General features: G+C 42.8%; 3 non-coding genes and 1 pseudogene across 3 annotated transcripts; 3 read left to right on the top strand and 1 right to left on the bottom strand.

Annotated features, from left to right (window-relative positions):
* The first annotated feature begins 16656 nt into the window (after positions 1-16656).
* Positions 16657-16770, top strand: LOC140317367 (U5 spliceosomal RNA). The gene has a single exon (XR_011917688.1). It is a non-coding gene; the product is annotated as a U5 spliceosomal RNA (small nuclear RNA).
* Positions 16771-17078: 308 nt separating this feature from the next.
* Positions 17079-17262, top strand: LOC140317056 (U2 spliceosomal RNA). The gene has a single exon (XR_011917406.1). It is a non-coding gene; the product is annotated as a U2 spliceosomal RNA (small nuclear RNA).
* Positions 17263-18937: 1675 nt separating this feature from the next.
* LOC140317447 (U5 spliceosomal RNA) lies at positions 18938-19040 on the top strand (annotated as a pseudogene).
* A 483-nt stretch (positions 19041-19523) lies between these two features.
* Positions 19524-19707, bottom strand: LOC140317064 (U2 spliceosomal RNA). The gene has a single exon (XR_011917413.1). It is a non-coding gene; the product is annotated as a U2 spliceosomal RNA (small nuclear RNA).
* Positions 19708-19907: the final 200 nt, after the last annotated feature.

Genomic DNA, 19907 nt, shown 5'->3' on the forward strand with positions numbered 1-19907 from the left:
GGTAGCGGAGTTGTTCGGCTGTGAGTAGGTGTGAATCTCCAACCATAATTGCTGAAAAATGTGTTAGAAAAGGTAAAAATGCCGGTCCATACATAATCAAAATCGGGAGAGGTGGTGTTCAGCTGCAAGAAGGTCTAAATGTCCATCAATAATTGCTAGAAAACATGAAAGAAAATTTTCGAAAATCAAACCACACATGTGGGAGAGGAGGTGTTCAGCTGCAAGAAGGTGTGAATGTCCACCCATAATACCTGAAAAATGGGTAAAAAAAAGGTGCGAATGCCCAACCATACATCATCAAAAGCAGGAGTGCATGTGTTCGGCTACAAGAAGGTGTGAACGTCCAACCAAAGTTTGTAAAAAGCAGTTAAGAAAAGGTTCGAATATCCAACCATACATAATCAAAAGCGGGAGCAGAGCTGTTCGACTGCAAGTAGGTGTGAATGTCAGATCATAATTTGCAAAAAGCTGATGAGAAAGGGTGAGAATGCCCGACTATACACCATCAAATGCGGTAGCGGAGTTGTTCGGCTGTGAGTAGGTGTGAATCTCCAACCATAATTGCTGAAAAATGTGTTAGAAAAGGTAAAAATGCCGGTCCATACATAATCAAAATCGGGAGAGGTGGTGTTCAGCTGCAAGAAGGTCTACATGTCCATCAATAATTGCTAGAAAACATGAAAGAAAATTTTCGAAAATCAAACCACACATGATCATAAGTGGGAGAGGAGGTGTTCAGCTGCAAGAAGGTGTGAATGTCCACCCATAATACCTGAAAAATGGGTAAAAAAAAAGGTGCGAATGCCCAACCATACATCATCAAAAGCAGGAGTGCATGTGTTCGGCTACAAGAAGGTGTGAACGTCCAACCAAAGTTTGTAAAAAGCAGTTAAGAAAAGGTTCGAATATACAACCATACATAATCAAAAGCGGGAGCAGAGCTGTTCAACTGCAAGTAGGTGTGAATGTCAGATCATAATTTGCAAAAAGCTGATGAGAAAGGGTGAGAATGCCCGACTATACACCATCAAATGCGGGAGCGGAGTTGTTCGGCTGTGAGTAGGTGTGAATCTCCGACCATAATTGCTGAAAAATGTGTTAGAAAAGGTAAGAATGCCGGTCCATACATCATCAAAAGCGAGAGAGGTTGTGTTCGGCTGCAAGTAGGTGTGAATGTCCAGCCATAATTACTCACAAACGGGTAAGAAAAGGTAGTATTGCCAGACCATATATGATCAAAACAGGGAGCGGAGGTGGTTCAGCTGCAAGAAGGTTTGAATGTCCGACTAAAGTTCAAATATATTAACAAAAGCGGGAGGAGAGGTCTTCGGATGAGAGTGGTTGAAAATTTCCAACCATAATGTATAAAATGCGGTGAAAAACACTAAAAGGTGGAGCGGAAGTGTTCGGCTGCAAGAAGGTGTGAATGTCCGACTATATTTGGTGAAAAGCAGGTGAAGCAAGGTCTGAATGCCCAACCTTACATCATCAAAAGCGAGATCAGAGGTGTTGGGCTGCAAGAAGGCCATAGTTTGCCAAAAGCGGGTAAGGTGCGAATGACCGACTAAATATCAACAAAAGTGGGGGCGGAGGTCTTCGGATGCAGGTGGGTGTGAATATCCCACCATACAAGTATGGTGGAGAGGAAGCTGTGAATGGCCGACCATAGTAAAAGGCGGGTGAGAGAAGGTGCGAATGTCAAACCATACATAATCAAAACAGGGAGCGGAGGTGTTCTGCTGTAAGAAGGTGTGAATGTCCAACCATAGTTGGTAAAAAGCGGGTAAGAAAAGGTTAAAATACCCGACTGTACACAATCAATAGCGGGAGCGGAGTTGTTCGGCTACTAAAAGGTGTGAAAGTCTGACCATGGTTTGTAAAAAGCGGGTAAGAAAAGGTGCGAATGCCCGACAATGTATGATCAAAAGAGGGAGTGGAGGTTTTCGGCTGCAAGAAGGTCTGAATGTCCAACCATAATTTGTAAAAACCGGGGAAGAAAAGGCTCGAAAGCCCGACTATACACCATCAAAAGTGGGAGCGGAGGTGTTCAGCTGCAAGACGGTCTGAATGTCCATCAATAATTGCTAGAAAACATTAAAGAAAATTTTCGAATATCAAACTGCACATGATCATAAGCGGGAGAGGAGGTGTTCAGCTGCAAGAAGGTGTGAATGTCTACCCATAATTACTGAAAAATGGGTAAGAAAAGGTGCGAATGCCTAACCATACATCATCAAAAGAGGGAGCGGAGGTGTTCCGCTGTAAGACGGTGTGAATGTCCGACCATAGATGGTAAAAAGCGGGTAAGAAAAGGTTAAATTACCCGACTGTACACAATCAAAAGAGGGAGCGGAGTTGTTCAGCTAAGAAAAGGTGTGAAAGTCCGACCTTGGTTTGTAAAAAGCGGGTAAGAAAAGGTTCGTATGCCCGAATATACACCATCAAAAGCGGAAGCGGAGGTGTTCGGCTGCAAGATATTGTGAACGTCCGACAAAAGTTTGTAAAAAGCAGTTAAGAAAAGGTTCGAATATCTAACCAAACATAATCAAAAGCGGGAGCAGAGCTGTTCGTCTGGAAGTAGGTGTGAATGTCAGATCATAATTTGCAAAAAGCTGATGAGAAAGGGTGAGAATGCCCGACTATACACTATCAAATGCGGTAGCGGAGTTGTTCGGCTGTGAGTAGGTGTGAATCTCCAACCATAATTGCTGAAAAATGTGTTAGAAAAGGTAAAAATGCCGGTCCATACATAATCAAAATCGGGAGAGGTGGTGTTCAGCTGCAAGAAGGTCTAAATGTCCATCAATAATTGCTAGAAAACATGAAAGAAAATTTTCGAAAATCAAACCACACATGATCATAAGTGGGAGAGGAGGTGTTCAGCTGCAAGAAGGTGTGAATGTCCACCCATAATACCTGAAAAATGGGTAAAAAAAAGGTGCGAATGCCCAACCATACATCATCAAAAGCAGGAGTGCATGTGTTCGGCTACAAGAAGGTGTGAACGTCCAACCAAAGTTTGTAAAAAGCAGTTAAGAAAAGGTTCGAATATCCAACCATACATAATCAAAAGCGGGAGCAGAGCTGTTCGACTGCAAGTAGGTGTGAATGTCAGATCATAATTTGCAAAAAGCTGATGAGAAAGGGTGAGAATGCCCGACTATACACCATCAAATGCGGTAGCGGAGTTGTTCGGCTGTGAGTAGGTGTGAATCTCCAACCATAATTGCTGAAAAATGTGTTAGAAAAGGTAAAAATGCCGGTCCATACATAATCAAAATCGGGAGAGGTGGTGTTCAGCTGCAAGAAGGTCTACATGTCCATCAATAATTGCTAGAAAACATGAAAGAAAATTTTCGAAAATCAAACCACACATGATCATAAGTGGGAGAGGAGGTGTTCAGCTGCAAGAAGGTGTGAATGTCCACCCATAATACCTGAAAAATGGGTAAAAAAAAAGGTGCGAATGCCCAACCATACATCATCAAAAGCAGGAGTGCATGTGTTCGGCTACAAGAAGGTGTGAACGTCCAACCAAAGTTTGTAAAAAGCAGTTAAGAAAAGGTTCGAATATACAACCATACATAATCAAAAGCGGGAGCAGAGCTGTTCAACTGCAAGTAGGTGTGAATGTCAGATCATAATTTGCAAAAAGCTGATGAGAAAGGGTGAGAATGCCCGACTATACACCATCAAATGCGGGAGCGGAGTTGTTCGGCTGTGAGTAGGTGTGAATCTCCGACCATAATTGCTGAAAAATGTGTTAGAAAAGGTAAGAATGCCGGTCCATACATCATCAAAAGCGAGAGAGGTTGTGTTCGGCTGCAAGTAGGTGTGAATGTCCAGCCATAATTACTCACAAACGGGTAAGAAAAGGTAGTATTGCCAGACCATATATGATCAAAACAGGGAGCGGAGGTGGTTCAGCTGCAAGAAGGTTTGAATGTCCGACTAAAGTTCAAATATATTAACAAAAGCGGGAGGAGAGGTCTTCGGATGAGAGTGGTTGAAAATTTCCAACCATAATGTATAAAATGCGGTGAAAAAAAGGTGTGATAGAACACTAAAAGGTGGAGCGGAAGTGTTCGGCTGCAAGAAGGTGTGAATGTCCGACTATATTTGGTGAAAAGCAGGTGAAGCAAGGTCTGAATGCCCAACCTTACATCATCAAAAGCGAGATCAGAGGTGTTGGGCTGCAAGAAGGCCATAGTTTGCCAAAAGCGGGTAAGGTGCGAATGACCGACTAAATATCAACAAAAGTGGGGGCGGAGGTCTTCGGATGCAGGTGGGTGTGAATATCCCACCATACAAGTATGGTGGAGAGGAAGCTGTGAATGGCCGACCATAGTAAAAGGCGGGTGAGAGAAGGTGCGAATGTCAAACCATACATAATCAAAACAGGGAGCGGAGGTGTTCTGCTGTAAGAAGGTGTGAATGTCCAACCATAGTTGGTAAAAAGCGGGTAAGAAAAGGTTAAAATACCCGACTGTACACAATCAATAGCGGGAGCGGAGTTGTTCGGCTACTAAAAGGTGTGAAAGTCCGACCATGGTTTGTAAAAAGCGGGTAAGAAAAGGTGCGAATGCCCGACAATGTATGATCAAAAGAGGGAGTGGAGGTTTTCGGCTGCAAGAAGGTCTGAATGTCCAACCATAATTTGTAAAAACCGGGGAAGAAAAGGCTCGAAAGCCCGACTATACACCATCAAAAGTGGGAGCGGAGGTGTTCAGCTGCAAGACGGTCTGAATGTCCATCAATAATTGCTAGAAAACATGAAAGAAAATTTTCGAATATCAAACTGCACATGATCATAAGCGGGAGAGGAGGTGTTCAGCTGCAAGAAGGTGTGAATGTCTACCCATAATTACTGAAAAATGGGTAAGAAAAGGTGCGAATGCCTAACCATACATCATCAAAAGAGGGAGCGGAGGTGTTCCGCTGTAAGACGGTGTGAATGTCCGACCATAGATGGTAAAAAGCAGGTAAGAAAAGGTTAAATTACCCGACTGTACACAATCAAAAGAGGGAGCGGAGTTGTTCAGCTAAGAGAAGGTGTGAAAGTCCGACCTTGGTTTGTAAAAAGCGGGTAAGAAAAGGTTCGTATGCCCGAATATACACCATCAAAAGCGGAAGCGGAGGTGTTCGGCTGCAAGATATTGTGAACGTCCGACCAAAGTTTGTAAAAAGCAGTTAAGAAAAGGTTTGAATATCCAACCGAACATAATCAAAAGCGGGAGCAAAGCTGTTCGACTGCAAGTAGGTGTGAATGTCAGATCATAATTGCTGAAAAATGTGATAGAAAAGACTAGAATGCCGGACAATACATCATCAAAAGCGGGAGAGGTGGTTTTTCGGCTGCAAGTAGGTGTGAATGTCCAGCCATAATTACTCACAAATGGGGGAAGAAAAGGTAGTATTTCCAGACTACACATGATCAAAACAGGGAATGGAGGTGGTTCAGCTGCAAGGTGTGAATGTCTGACTAAAGTTTGTAAAAACCGTGTAAGACAAGGGGCGAATGCCCGACAATGTATGATCAAAAGAGGGAGCGGAGGTTTTCGGCTGCAAGGTCTGAATGTCGAACCATAATTTGTAAAAATTGGGGAAGAAAAGGCTCGAAAGCCCGACTATACACCATCAAAAGCGGGAGCAGAGGTGTTCAGGTGCAAGAAGGTCTGAACGTCCGACCAATAATTACTGAAAAATGGGTAAGAAAAGGTGCGAATGCCAAATCATACATCATCAAAAGCAGGAAAGGATGTGTTCGGCTACACGAAGGTTTGAATGTCCAACCATAGTAAGTAATAGGTGGGTAAGAAAAGGCTCGAATGCCCGACTATACACCATCAAAAACGGAAGCGGAGGTGTTCGGCTGCAAGACGGTGTGAACGTCCGACCAAAGTTTGTAAAAAGCATTAAGAAAATGTTCGAAAATCCAACCAAACATAATCAAAAGCGGGAGCAGAGCTGTTCGACTGCAAGTATGTGTAAATATCAGATCATAATTTGCAAAAAGCTGATGAGAAAGGGTGAGAATGCCCGACTATACACTATCAAATGTGGGAGCGGAGGTGTTCGTCTGTGAGTAGGTGTGAATGTCCGACCAAAATTGCTGAAAAATGTGTTAGAAAAGGTAAGAATGCCGGACCATATATCATCAAAAGCGGGAGAGGTTGTGTTCGGCTGCAAGAAGGTGTGAATGTCCAGCCATAATTACTCACAAACGGGTAAGAAAAGGTACTATTGCCAGACCATATATGATCAAAACAGGGAGCGGAGGTGGTTCAGCTGCAAGAAGGTGTGAATGTCCGACTAAAGTTTGTAAAAAGCGGGTAAGACAAGGTGTGAATGCCCGACAATGTATGATCAAAAGAGGAGCGGAGGTTTTCGGCTGCAAGAAGGTCTGAATGTCCACCCATAATTACTGAAAAATGGGTAAGAAAAGGTGCGAAAGCCCAACCGCACATGATCATAAGTGGATGAGAAGGTGTTCGACTGCAAGTAGGTGTGAATGTAAGATCATAATTTGTAAAAAGCGGGTAAGAAAAGGTAAGAATGCCCAACCATAAATTATCAAAAGCGGCAGCAGAGTTTCGGCTGGTATTTATCAATGTCTAGATAGATTTCAACAAAAAACAACGTTGTACTTTGCAGTAAAAGAAAGTGCAAATCAAAAGTTTTAGGAATCCGAGAATAAGCTTATTTTCATGAGTTCTGCACGATTTCGGATTTTATGTATAAAATGAATTTCTTCACGCAAACTAAGTTAACACTGCTTTGTCCTTCATATCTACCCATTTCTACATATATTTCAAGCATAAACTTCCTCATATTACCCTGAATGAGAAAGAGCCACACTTGTGATTAAGCCATACCTCCCTTTTGAGGAGTTCTGCATGATTTGGGATTTTATCTATAAAATTAATTCCTTCACTCAAACTATGTTAAAACGGCTTTTACCTTCATATTTATCAATGTCTCGATAGATTTAAACAAAAAAACAACGTTGTACTTTGCAATAAAAGAAAGAGCAAATCAAAAGTTTTAGGAATCCGAGAATAATCTTATTTTCATGAGTTCTGCACGATTTCGGATTTTATGTATAAAATGAATTCCTTCACTCAAACTAAGTTAACACTGCTTTGTCCTTCATATGTACCCATTTCTACATATATTTCAAGCATAAACTTCCTCATACTACCCTGAATGAGAAAGAACCACACTTGTGATTAAGCCATACGCCCCTTTTGAGGAGTTCTGCAAGATTTGGGATTTTATCTATAAAATCAATTCCTTCACTCAAACTATGTTAAAACGGCTTTTACCTTCATATTTATCAATGTCTCGATAGATTTAAACAAAAAAACAACGTTGTACTTTGCAGTAAAAGAAAGAGCCAATCAAAAGTTTTAGGAATCCGAGAATAAGCTTATTTTCATGAGTTCTGCACGATTTCGGATTTTATGTATAAAATGAATTCATTCACTCAAACCAAGTTAAAACTGCTTTTTCCTTCATATTTATCAATGTGTAGATGGATTTCAACTTCTTCTACTGCAAAGTCCAATGTTTTTCTTTGTTGAAGTCAATCTAGACATTGATGAATATGGAAGGACAAAGCAGTTTTAACTTGGTTTGAGCAAAGCAATTTTATAGCAAAATCCGAAATCGTGCAGAACTCATGAAAGCAGGCTTATACTCGGATTCCTGAAACTTTAGATTTGCTCTTTCTTTTACTGCAAAGTACAACGTTGTTTTCTTGTTTAAATATTTCTAGACATGGTAAATATGAAGGACAAATCAGTTTTAACATAGTTTGAGTGAAGTAATGCATTTTATAAGCAAAATCCCAAATCATGCAGAACTCACGAAATGCTTTTTCTCGCTTTTCACTGCTTTTTACAAACTTTGGTCGGACGTTCACACCTTCTTGCATCCGAACACCTCCGCTTCCGCTTTTGATGATGTATATTCGGGCATTCGAACCTTTTTTTACCCGCTTTTTACAAACCATTGTCGGACTTTCACACCTTCTTGCAGCCGAACACCACCTCTCCCGCTTTTGATGATGTATGGTCCAGTATTCTTACCTTTTCTAACACATTTTTCAGCAATTATGGTCGGACATTCACACCTACTCACAGCTGGACACCTCCGCTCCCGCTTTTGATCATACAATGTCGGGACATCGCTCCTTGTCTTACCAGCTTTTTACAAACTTTAGTTGAACATTCACACCTTCTTGCAGCTGAACACCTCCGCTCCCGCTTTTGATAATGTATAGTCGGGCTTTCGAGCCTTTTCTTACCCGGTTTTTACAAATTATGGTTGGACATTCAGACCTTGCAGCCGAACACCTCCGCTCTCTCTTTTGATCATACATTGTTGGGCATTCGCACCTTGTCTTACCCGCTTTTTACAAACTATAGTCAGACATTCAAACCTTGCAGCTGAACCTCCGCTCCCTGTTTTGATCATGTATGGTCTGGCAATACTACCTTTTCTTCCCCCGTTTGTGAGTAATTATGGCTGGACATTCACACCTACATGCATTCGAACAGCTCTGCTCCCGCTTTTGATTATGTTTGGTTGGATATTCGAACCTTTTCTTAACTGCTTTTTACAAATCATGGTCGGACTTTCACACCTTCTTGTAGCCGAACAACTCCGCTCCCGCTATTGATTGTGTACAGTCGGGTATTTTAACCTTTTCTTACCCGCTTTTTACCAACTATGGTCGGACATTCACACCTTCGTACAGCGGAACACCTCCGCTCCCTCTTTTGATGGTGTATAGTCGGGCATTCAAACCTTTTCTTACCCGCTATTTACAAACTATGGTAGGACATACAAACCTTCGTGTATCCGAAAACCTCCGCTCTCTCTTTTGATCATACATTGTCGGACATTCGCACCTTTTCTTACCCGCTTTTTACAAACCATGGTCAGACTGTCACACCTTCTTGTAGCCGAACACATCCGCTCCCGCTATTGATTGTGTACAGTCGGGTATTTTAACCTTTTCTTACCCGCTTTTTACCAAGTATGGTCGGACATTCACACCTTCGTACAGCGGAACACCTCCGCTCCCTCTTTTGATGGTGTATGTTCGGGCATTCAAACCTTTTCTTACCCGCTTTTTCCAAACTATGGTCGGCTATTCACAGCTTCCTCTCCACCATACTTGTATGGTGGGATATTCACACCCACTTGCATCCGAAAACCTCCGCCCCAAATTTTGTTGATATTTAGTCGGACATTCGCACCTTACCCGCTTTTGGCAAACTATGGCCTTCTTGCAGCCAAACAACTCTGATCTTGCTTTTGATGATGTAAGGTTGGGCATTCAGACCTTGCTTCACCTGCTTTTCACCAAATATAGTCGGACATTCACACCTTCTTGCAGCCGAACACTTCCGCTCCACCTTTTAGTGTTCTATCACACCTTTTTTTTCACCGCATTTTATACATTATGGTTGGAAATTTTCAACCACTTTCATCCGAAGACCTCTCCTCCCGCTTTTGTTAATATATTTGAACTTTAGTTTGACATTCAAACCTTCTTGCAGCTGAACCACCTCCGCTCCCTGTTTTGATCATATATGGTCTGGCAATACTACCTTTTCTTACCTGTTTGTGAGTAATTATGGCTGGACATTCACACCTACTTGCAGCCGAACACAACCTCTCTCGCTTTTGATGATGTATGGACCAGCATTTTTACCTTTTCTAACACATTTTTCAGCAATTATGGTCGGAGATTCACACCTACTCACAGCCGAACAACTCCGCTCCCGCATTTGATGATGTATATTCGGGCATTCTCACCCTTTCTCATCAGCTTTTTGCAAATTATGATCTGACATTCACACCTACTTGCAGTCGAACAGCTCTGCTCCCGCTTTTGATTATGTTTGGTTGGATATTCAAACCTTTTCTTAACTTCTTTTTACATATTTTGGTTGGACGTTCACACCTTCTTGTAGCTGAACACTTCCACTCCTGCTTTTGATGATGTATGGTTGGGCATTCACACCTTTTTTTTGCCCATTTTTCAGGAATTATGGGTGGACATTCACACCTTGCAGCTGAACACCTCCTATCCCACTTATGATCATGTGCGGTTTGATTTTCGAAAAGTTTCTTTCATGTTTTCTAGCAATTATTGATGGACATGTAGACCTTCTTGCAGCTGAACACCTCCGCTCCCGCTTTTGATCATACATTGTCAGGCATTCGCACCTTGTCTTACCCACTTTTTACAAACTTTAGTCGAACAGTCACATCTTTTTGCAGCCGAACACCACCTCTACCGCTTTTGATGATGTATGGTCCAGCATTCTTACCTTTTCTAACACATTCTTCAGCAATTATGGTCGGACATTCACACCTACTCAGAGCCGAACACCTCCGCTCCCGCATTTGATGGTCTATAGTCGGGCATTCTACAGCGGAAAAGACTCATTCTTATGTTTGGTTAGATATTCGAACCTTTTCTTAACTGCTTTTTACAAACTTTGGTCGGACGTTCACAATATCTTGCAGCCGAACACCTCCGCTTCCGCTTTTGATGGTGTAAATTCGGGCATACGAACCTTTTCTTACCCGCTTTTTACAAACCAAGGTCGGACTTTCACACCTTCTCTTAGCTGAACAACTCCGCTCCCTCTTTTGATTGTGTACAGTCGGGTAATTTAACCTTTTCTTACCCGCTTTTTACCACCTATGGTCGGACATTCACACCGTCTTACAGCGGAACACCTCCGCTCCCTCTTTTGATGATGTATGGTTAGGCATTCGCACCTTTTCTTACCCATTTTTCAGTAATTATGGGTAGACATTCACACCTTCTTGCAGCTGAACACATCCTCTCCTGCTTATGATCATGTGCAGTTTGATATTCGAAAATTTTCTTTCATGTTTTCTAGCAATTATTGATGGACATTCAGACCGTCTTGAAGCTGAACACCTCCGCTCCCACTTTTGATGGTGTATAGTCGGGCTTTCGAGCCTTTTCTTCCCCGGTTTTTACAAATTATGGTTGGACATTCAGACCTTCTTGCAGCCGAAAACCTCCACTCCCTCTTTTGATCATACATTGTCGGGCATTCGCACCTTTTCTTACCCAATTTTTACAAACCATGGTCGGACTTTCACACCTTTTAGTAGCCGAACAACTCCGCTCCCGCTATTGATTGTGTACAGTCGGGTATTTTAACCTTTTCTTACCCGCTTTTTACCAACTATTGTTGGACATTCACACCGTCTTACAGCGGAACACCTCCGCTCCCTCTTTTGATGGTGTATGTTCGGGCACTCGAACCTTTTCTTACCCGCTTTTTACAAACTATGGTCAGACATTCAAACCTTCTTGTAGCCGAACACATCCACTCCTGCTTTTGATGATGGGTATTCAAACCTACTTGTTGCCCGCTTTTCATTAATTATGGGTGGACATACACACCTTGTCGCAGCCAAACACCTCCGCTCCCTGTTTTGATCATGTATGATTGGACATTCGCACCTTTTCTCACCCGCTTTTTACTATGGTCGGCCATTCACAGCTTCCTCTCCACCATACTTGTATGGTGGGATATTCACACCCACTTGCATCCGAAGACCTCCGCCCCCACTTTTGTTGATATTTAGTCGGTCATTTGCAGCTTACCCGCTTTTGGCAAACTATGGCCTTCTTGCAGCCAAACACCTCTGATCTCGTTTTTGATGATGTAAGGTTGGGCATTCAGACCTTGCTTCACCTGCTTTTCACCAAATATAGTCGAACAGTCACACCTTCTTGCAGCCGAACACTTCTGCTCCACCTTTTAGTGTTCTATGGGGTATTCACACCTTTTTTTTCACCGCATTTTATTGATTATGGTTGGAAATTCTCACCCACTCTTATCCGAAGACCTCTCCTCCTGCTTTTGTTAATATATAGTCGGGCATTCAAACCTTTTCTTACCCGCTTTTTACAAATTATGGTCGAACATTCACACCTACTTGCAGCCGAACACCTCCGCTCCCGCTTTTGATGGTGTATAGTCGGGCTTTCGAGCCTTTTCTTCCCCAGTTTTTACAAATTATGGTTGTACATTCAGACCTTGCAGCCGAAAACCTCCGCTCCCTCATTTGATCATACATTGTCAGGAATTCGCACCTTGTCTTACCCGCTTTTTATAAACTTTAGTCAGACATTCACACCTTGCAGCTTAACCAACTCCGCTCCCTGTTTTGATAATGTATGGTCTGGCAATATTACCTTTTCTTACCGGTTTGGGAGTAATTATGGCTGGACATTCACACCTACTTGCAGCCGAACACCACTTTTCCCGCTTTTGATGATGTATGGTCCGGCATTCTAGTCTTTTCTAACACATTTTTCAGCAATTATGGTTTGACATTCACACCTACTCACAGCCGAACACTTCCGCTCCCGCATTTGATGGTGTATAGTCGGGCATTCTCACCCTTTCTCATCAGCTTTTTGCAAATTATGATCTGACATTCACACCTACTTGCAGTCGAACAGCTCTGCTCCCGCTTTTGATTATGTTTGGTTGGATATTCGAAACTTTTCTTCACTGCTTTTTACAAACTTTGGTCGGACGTTCACACCTTCTTGCAGCCGAACACCTCCGCTTCCGCTTTTGATGGTATATATTCGGGCATTCGAACCTTTTCTTACCCGCTTTTTACAAACCATGGTCGGACTTTCACACCTTCTTGTAGCCGAACAACTCCGCTCCCGCTATTGATTGTGTACAGTCGGGTATTTTAACCTTTTCTTACCCGCTTTTTACCAACTATGGTCAGACATTCACACCTTCTTACAGTGGAACACCTCCGCTCCCTCTTTTGATGGTGTATGTTCGGGCATTCGAACCTTTTCTTACCCGCTTTTTACAAACTATGGTCGGACATTAAAACCTTTTTGTAGCCGAACACATCCACTCTTGCTTTTGATGATGTATGGTTGGGCATTCGTACCTTTTCTTACCCATTTTGCAGGAATTATGGGTGGACATTCACACCTTTTTGCATTTTAACACCTCCTCTCCCGCTTATGGTCATGTGCGGTTTGATATTCGAAAATTCTCTTCCATGTTTTCTAGCAATTATTGATGGACATTCAGACCTTCTTGCAGCTGAACACCTCCGCTCCAGCTGTTGATGGTGTATAGTCGGGCTTTCGAGCCTTTTCTTCCCCGATTTTTACAAATTATGGATGGACATTCAGACCTTCTTTCAGCCGAAAACCTCCGCTCCCTCTTTTGATCATACATTGTCGGGCATTCGCACCTTTTCTTACCTGCTTTTTACAATTCATGGTCGGACTTTCACACCTTTTAGTAGCGGAACAACTCTGCTCCCGCTATTGATTGTGTACAATAGGGTATTTTAACCTTTTCTTACCTGCTTTTTGCCAATTATGGTTGGACATTCACACCTTCTTACAGCGGAACAACTCCGCTCCCTCCTTTGATGGTGTATGTTCGGGCATTCGAACCTTTTCTTACCCGCTTTTTACAAACTGTGGTCAGACATTCAAACCTTCTTGTAGCCGAACACATCCACTCCTGCTTTTGATGATGGGTATTCAAACCTACTTGTTGCCCGCTTTTCATTAATTATGGGTGGACATACACACCTTGTCGCAGCCAAACACCTCCGCTCCCTGTTAGGATCATGTATGGTTGGGCATTCGTACCTTTTCTTACCCATTTTGCAGTAATTATGGGTGGACATTCACACCTTCTTGCATTTGAACACCTCCTCTCCCGCTTATGATCATGTGCGGTTTGATATTCGAAAATTCTCTTCCATGTTTTCTAGCAATTATTGATGGACATTCAGACCTTCTTGCAGCTGAACACCTCCGCTCCAGCTGTTGATGGTGTATAGTCGGGCTTTCGAGCCTTTTCTTCCCAGAATTTTACAAAATATGGATGGACATTCAGACCTTGTTTCAGCCGAAAACCTCCGCTCCCTCTTTTGATCATACATTGTCGGGGATTCGCACCTTTTCTTACCCGCTTTTTACAAACCATGGTCGGACTTTCACACCTTTTAGTAGCGGAACAACTCTGCTCCCGCTATTGATTGTGTACAATCGGGTATTTTAACCTTTTCTTACCTGCTTTTTGCCAACTATGGTCGGACATTCACACCTTCTTACAGCGGAACACCTCCGCTCCCTCCTTTGATGGTGTATGTTCGGGCATTCGAACCTTTTCTTACCCGCTTTTTACAAACTATGGTCAGACATTCACACCTTCTTGCAGCCGAACACTTCCGCTCTACCTTTTAGTGTTCTATGGGGTATTCACACCTTTTTTTTCACCGCATTTTATAGATTATGGTTGTAAATTCTCACCCACTCTTATCCGAAGACCTCTCCTCCTGCTTTGGTTAATATATAGTCGGGCATTCGAACCTTTTCTTACCCGCTTTTTACAAATTATGGTCGAACATTCACACCTACTTGCAGCCGAACACCTCCGCTCCCGCTTTTGATGGTGTATAGTCGGGCTTTCGAGCCTTTTCTTCCCCGGTTTTTACAAATTATGGTTGGATATTCAGACCTTGCAGCCGAAAACCTCCGCTCCCTCTTTTGATCATACATTGTCAGGCATTCGCACCTACTTGCAGCCGAATACTTCCGCTCCACCTTTTAGTGATGTATGGTTGGCATTTGCACCTTTTCTTACCCTTTCTTACCCTACTGATTGCTTAAGATTAAGTTCTTTTTTTTCAAACTACAACATTTTTTTAATTGTTGAAACTTGATTTGAAGTGGATAAATAAGGAGGACAAACAGTTTTAAGTCAGGCTGATAGAAGGAATTAATTTTATAGCAAAATCTGTATTTCGTCATATGTCGAGAGATGCTTATTGCTGAAGAAGTACAAAGTACAACGTTGTTTATCGTTGAAACTTGATTAGACATGAATAAATATGAAGGACAAAGCAGTCTTAACTTGGTTAGAGTTAAGGAATTCGTTTTATAGGAGAATCCGAATTCGTGTATAACTCGTAAAATAGAGCTTATTTTCGGATTCCTGAAGAATGAGTCTGGTTCTTTCTCATAATACAAAGTTTGTTGTTTATTGTTGAAACTTCATCAGAAGTGAAGAAATAAATGAATGCCTATCAACAAATGTGGGATCTAAACTCTAGTGCTTCCTCTAAAATAATTTCCTTTCTCAATTCAGAAATGTGTGTGTGTAAGTCACAACACCCGTGACACCAAAACGGCTTTCTTTTCTCTCTTTTCTCTACACTCTGCACTGTGAGCACACACACCAAATCAGAAAGGCTTTTTTCTCTCTTTTCTACATTATGGACTGTGGGGACACAAAACCGCTCTCTCTTTTTTTTTTTGATTGTGTGCCAGGGCGTTGTCTCACGTATTAGATTATGCTTACGATACGAATGGGTTTATCAGTCACATCAGAATCCATACATACTGATCCTCCCGTAATAAAATGGTCGGATCTTATCAAACACACTTTGTTTCTTGTGACAATCAAGTCAGCGAAACAGCGTATACACGTCAAGACACTGAATCAAGTTTGCCACAAGAACTCATAAGTTTGGCAGTATTGCTCTGCCGTCAGCAATCATACACCCATTTTATTTTCGTGAGACATGTGCAGGCACCTGTTCATCTACTGTTCTATCACTATGAATTAGTTTATCTATTATCAATAAGGATACTTCTACAACTACTATCAAAGTATGTCCAGACTTCTTATGTTGTCAGTTGCTATATATGAATAAGTGGGTAGCTACTGACAAGCATTAAGCATGTCACACAGCCCAAACATATAACATTTCAGGACACACCACACAGTTAACAACCACAGTGAAGTGTCAAAGCCCAAACATGTAACATTCAACAGGACACTTACACAACACATTCAAATCAAACAGTCAGACAACATACAAGAACATATACCCCAGCCGGCATTGCTCCCTGCCTATTTTCCTACAGCTCACTATGTGTGCGCACACCTTTATTCACAAACTCTTCAACTTATACTCTTTTACCAAAGCTGCTACAGCTCGATTGGCCGAATACCCTTAGATCCTATTTCGGTGAATTTGACATCTGCCTTACATGTAACAGATTAGCGGTTTAGCAGTTTTAATTTAGTTTGAGTGAAGGAATTCATTTTATAGCAAAATCCGAAATCGTGAAGAACTCATGAAAGTAAGCTTATTCTCGGATTCCTGAAACTTTAGATTTGCTCTTTCTTTTACTGCAAAGTACAACGTTGTTTTTTTTTTGTTTAAATCTTTCTAGACATGGTAAATATGAAGGACAAAGCAGTTTTAACATAGTTTGAGTGAAGGAATTCATTTTATAGATAAAATCCCAAGAGTCTGCTGAGAAAAGAGAGTGAATGCGAAGTAGACTTTAACACGGCTCTGGGAGCGAGCCGAGTGTGGGCTAACCAGGAGAATTGCTTGAAAGAAACGCGACACCGAATGAGCGGTCAGAACAAAGCCTCAATACGGTGTTCCCGTGGTGTTTTTGTTGCTGCCTTGTCGATTGCACAGGGGCAAGCGTTTCAACCAAGCAACGCTCACCATGGGGAAGGTGGCTATGGCAACTAGCCTGATGCCCTGCTCCCGCAGTGACGGATAATCGTACTCTGGTTTCTCTTCATAACATACAAGTCTTTCGCCTTTTACTAAAGACTTTCGTGGAGAGCAGCACTAATGAGTTGTTTCTATTTTTGGCAGGCTTTACCTTTGCGGGTGAAGCCCTTTCTGTCTGTGCAAAAGAAATCTTGTTACTGTGCAGAGTGACTTCTCTGAGTAGAGTCGCCTTACTTGTTGCGATTGTGCCGATGTTCGAAGCTGGAGTGCAAAGTTGTTGCTTGAATGGTGCTTGCTGGAGCATGCGGGAGTGCAAAGTTATACCATTTAAAAGGGCTGAAGAGTGCTCAGTGCAGCGGGTGGGCGGAGGTGCAACGTGACACTCTGGCCACCTATGGCCATAAAAAGAACACTGCTACAAGTGCGCATTGTGCCAGCAAGGGCCCTCGGACCTGAAACAGTGGACAGTTATCGCTTCTCGGCCTTTTGGCTAAGATCAAGTGTAGTATCTGTTCTTATCAGTTTAATATGTCCTCTATACGAGGACTACATATTAAATGGATTTTTAAGAATAGGAGTTGAAAAAGAAGCTTGCTCCGTTCACTCCAAGCATCGACCCAGTACTGCAGTGCCGCTGGGAACGGTGCGCTCTTCTCTGCTCTTGTGAAAAAGCAAACAGCGGTGCAGGATGGAAGTTTCAGGGAGCCCAAGATGAAACTTTCTTTTAATCTGCTGAGAAAAGAGAGTGAATGCGAAGTAGACTTTAACACAGCTCTGGGAGCGAGCCGAGTGTGGGCTAACCGGGAGAATTGCTTGAAAGAAACGCGACACCGAATGAGTGGTCAGAACAAAGCCTCAATACGGTGTTCCCGTGGTGTTTGTGGCTGCCTTGTCTTTTGCACAGAGTAAAAGACAAGGCAGCCATCGAATAGGGCCCGATTGTTCCTACTTGGTCAGCCGAGGAGCAAGGGGGGGGAGCAAGCGTCTCAACCAAACAAATCTCATCAAGTAGGAACAATCGGGCCCTATTCGATGGCTGCAACACCTGAAAGAGATATATGCGAGACCCGATCAAAAGCTTTTTCAAAGTCTAAATTTAAGATGACAAGCCGGGTATTTCTGTCTCTAGCGTAATCAATGATGTCTCGAATCAGTACGAGGCTGTCGGTGAGTTGTCTCTCTGAGATGGCACAAGCCTGGTCTGGGTGAATTACCTCCTCTAAAACAGAGGACATCCGTGTCGTTAAAACCTTGCTAAAAAGTTTACAGTCAAAGTTTAAAAGTGTGATGGGCCTCCAATTCTTTAGGTCAGTCTTATCATTTTTATCAGAAGTGAAGAAATAAATGAATGCCTATCAACAAATGTGGGATCTAAACTCTAGTGCTTCCTCTAAAATAATTTCCTTTCTCAATTTAGAAATGTGTGTGTGTAAGTCACAACACCCGTGACACCAAAACGGCTTTCTTTTCTCTACACTCTGCACTATGAGCACACACACCAAATCAGAAAGGCTTTTTTCTCTCTTTTCTACATTATGGACTGTGGGGACACAAAACCGCTCTCTCTTTTTTTTTTTATCGTGTGCCAGGGCGTTGTCTCACGTATTAGATTGTGCTTAAGATACGAATGGGTTTATCAGTCACATCAGAATCCATACATACTGATCCTCCCGTAATAAAATGGTCGGATCTTATCAAACACATTTTGTTTCTTGTGACAATCAAGTCAGCGAAACAGCGTATACACCTCAAGACACTGAATCAAGTTTGCCACAAGAACTCATAAGTTTGGCAGTATTGCTCTGCCGTCAGCAATCATACATCCATTTTATTTTCGTGAGACATGTGCAGGCACCTGTTCATCTACTGTTCTATCACTATGAATTAGTTTATCTATTATCAATAAGGATACTTCTACAACTACTCTATCAAAGTATGTCCGGACTTCTTACGTTGTCAGTTGCTATATATGAATAAGTGGGTAGCTACTGACAAGCATTAAGCATGTCACACAGCCCAAACATATAACATTTCAGGACACACCACACAGTTAACAACCACAGTGAAGCGTGTCAAAGCCCAAACATGTAACATTCAACAGGACACTTACACAACACATTCAAATCAAACAGTCAGACAACATACAAGAACATATACCCCAGCCGGCATTGCTCCCTGCCTATTTTCCTACAGCTCACTATGTGTGCGCACACCTTTATTCACAAACTCTTCAACTTAGGAGCAAGCGTCTCAACCAAGCAAAGCTCACCATGGGGAAGGTGGCTATGCCAACTAGCCTGATGCCCTGCTCCCGCAGTGACGGATAATCGTACTCTGGTTTCTCTTCATAGTCTTTCGCCTTTTACTAAAGACTTCTGTGGAGAGCAGCACTAATGAGTTGTTTCTATTTTTGGAAGGATGTCCACCAGGCTCGGGGCCTGCAGCGACCATATTCTGGGAGCTACTGTACCCCCAGAAGGTACCCATCCCGCCCCACCCCACTCAACCCAACCCCACTCCGGAGGACCTCTACAAAAAACAAACAAACAACAACAAAAAACAAACAAACAAACCACCCAGTCACACCAGTCGCAGCAGCCCGGGCCTGAGACCCACCATCACCCAGGCCCCCCCAGGCCCCCCCTCAACAGGTGCGCTCTTGTGAAAAAGCAAACAGCGGCAGCAACAAAAACACAACGGGAACACCGTATTGAGGCTTTGTTCTGACCGCTCATTTGGTATGGCGTTTCTTTCAAGCAATTCTCCCGGTTAGCCCGCACTCGGCTCGCTCCCAGAGCCGTGTTAAAGTCTACTTCGCATTCACTCTCTTTTCTCAGCAGACTAAAAGAAAGTTTCATCTTGGGCTCCCTGAAACTTCCATCCTGCACCGCTGTTTGCTTTTTCACAAGAGCAGAGAAGAGCGCACCGTTCCCAGCGGCACTGCAGTACTGGGTCGATGCTTGGAGTGAACGGAGCAAGCTTCTTTTTCAACTCCTATTCTTAAAAATCCATTTAATATGTAGTCCTCGTATAGAGGACATATTAAACTGATAAGAACAGATACTACACTTGATCTTAGCCAAAAGGCCGAGAAGCGACAACTGTCCACTGGTTCACGTCCGAGGGCCCTTCCTGTTACAATGCGCACTTGTCCGCTAACACCCCTGTTCTTTTTATGGCCATAGGTGGCCAGAGTGTCACTTTGCACCTCCGCCCACCTGCTGCACTGAGCACTCTTCAGCCCTTTTAAATGGTATAACTTTGCACTCCTGCACGCTCCAGCAAGCACCATTCAAGCA

This window comes from Leuresthes tenuis, unplaced genomic scaffold (assembly GCF_036924035.1).
Source record: "Leuresthes tenuis unplaced genomic scaffold, fLeuTen1.0.hap1 SCAF_10, whole genome shotgun sequence".
Taxonomy (NCBI): Eukaryota; Metazoa; Chordata; class Actinopteri; order Atheriniformes; family Atherinopsidae; genus Leuresthes; species Leuresthes tenuis.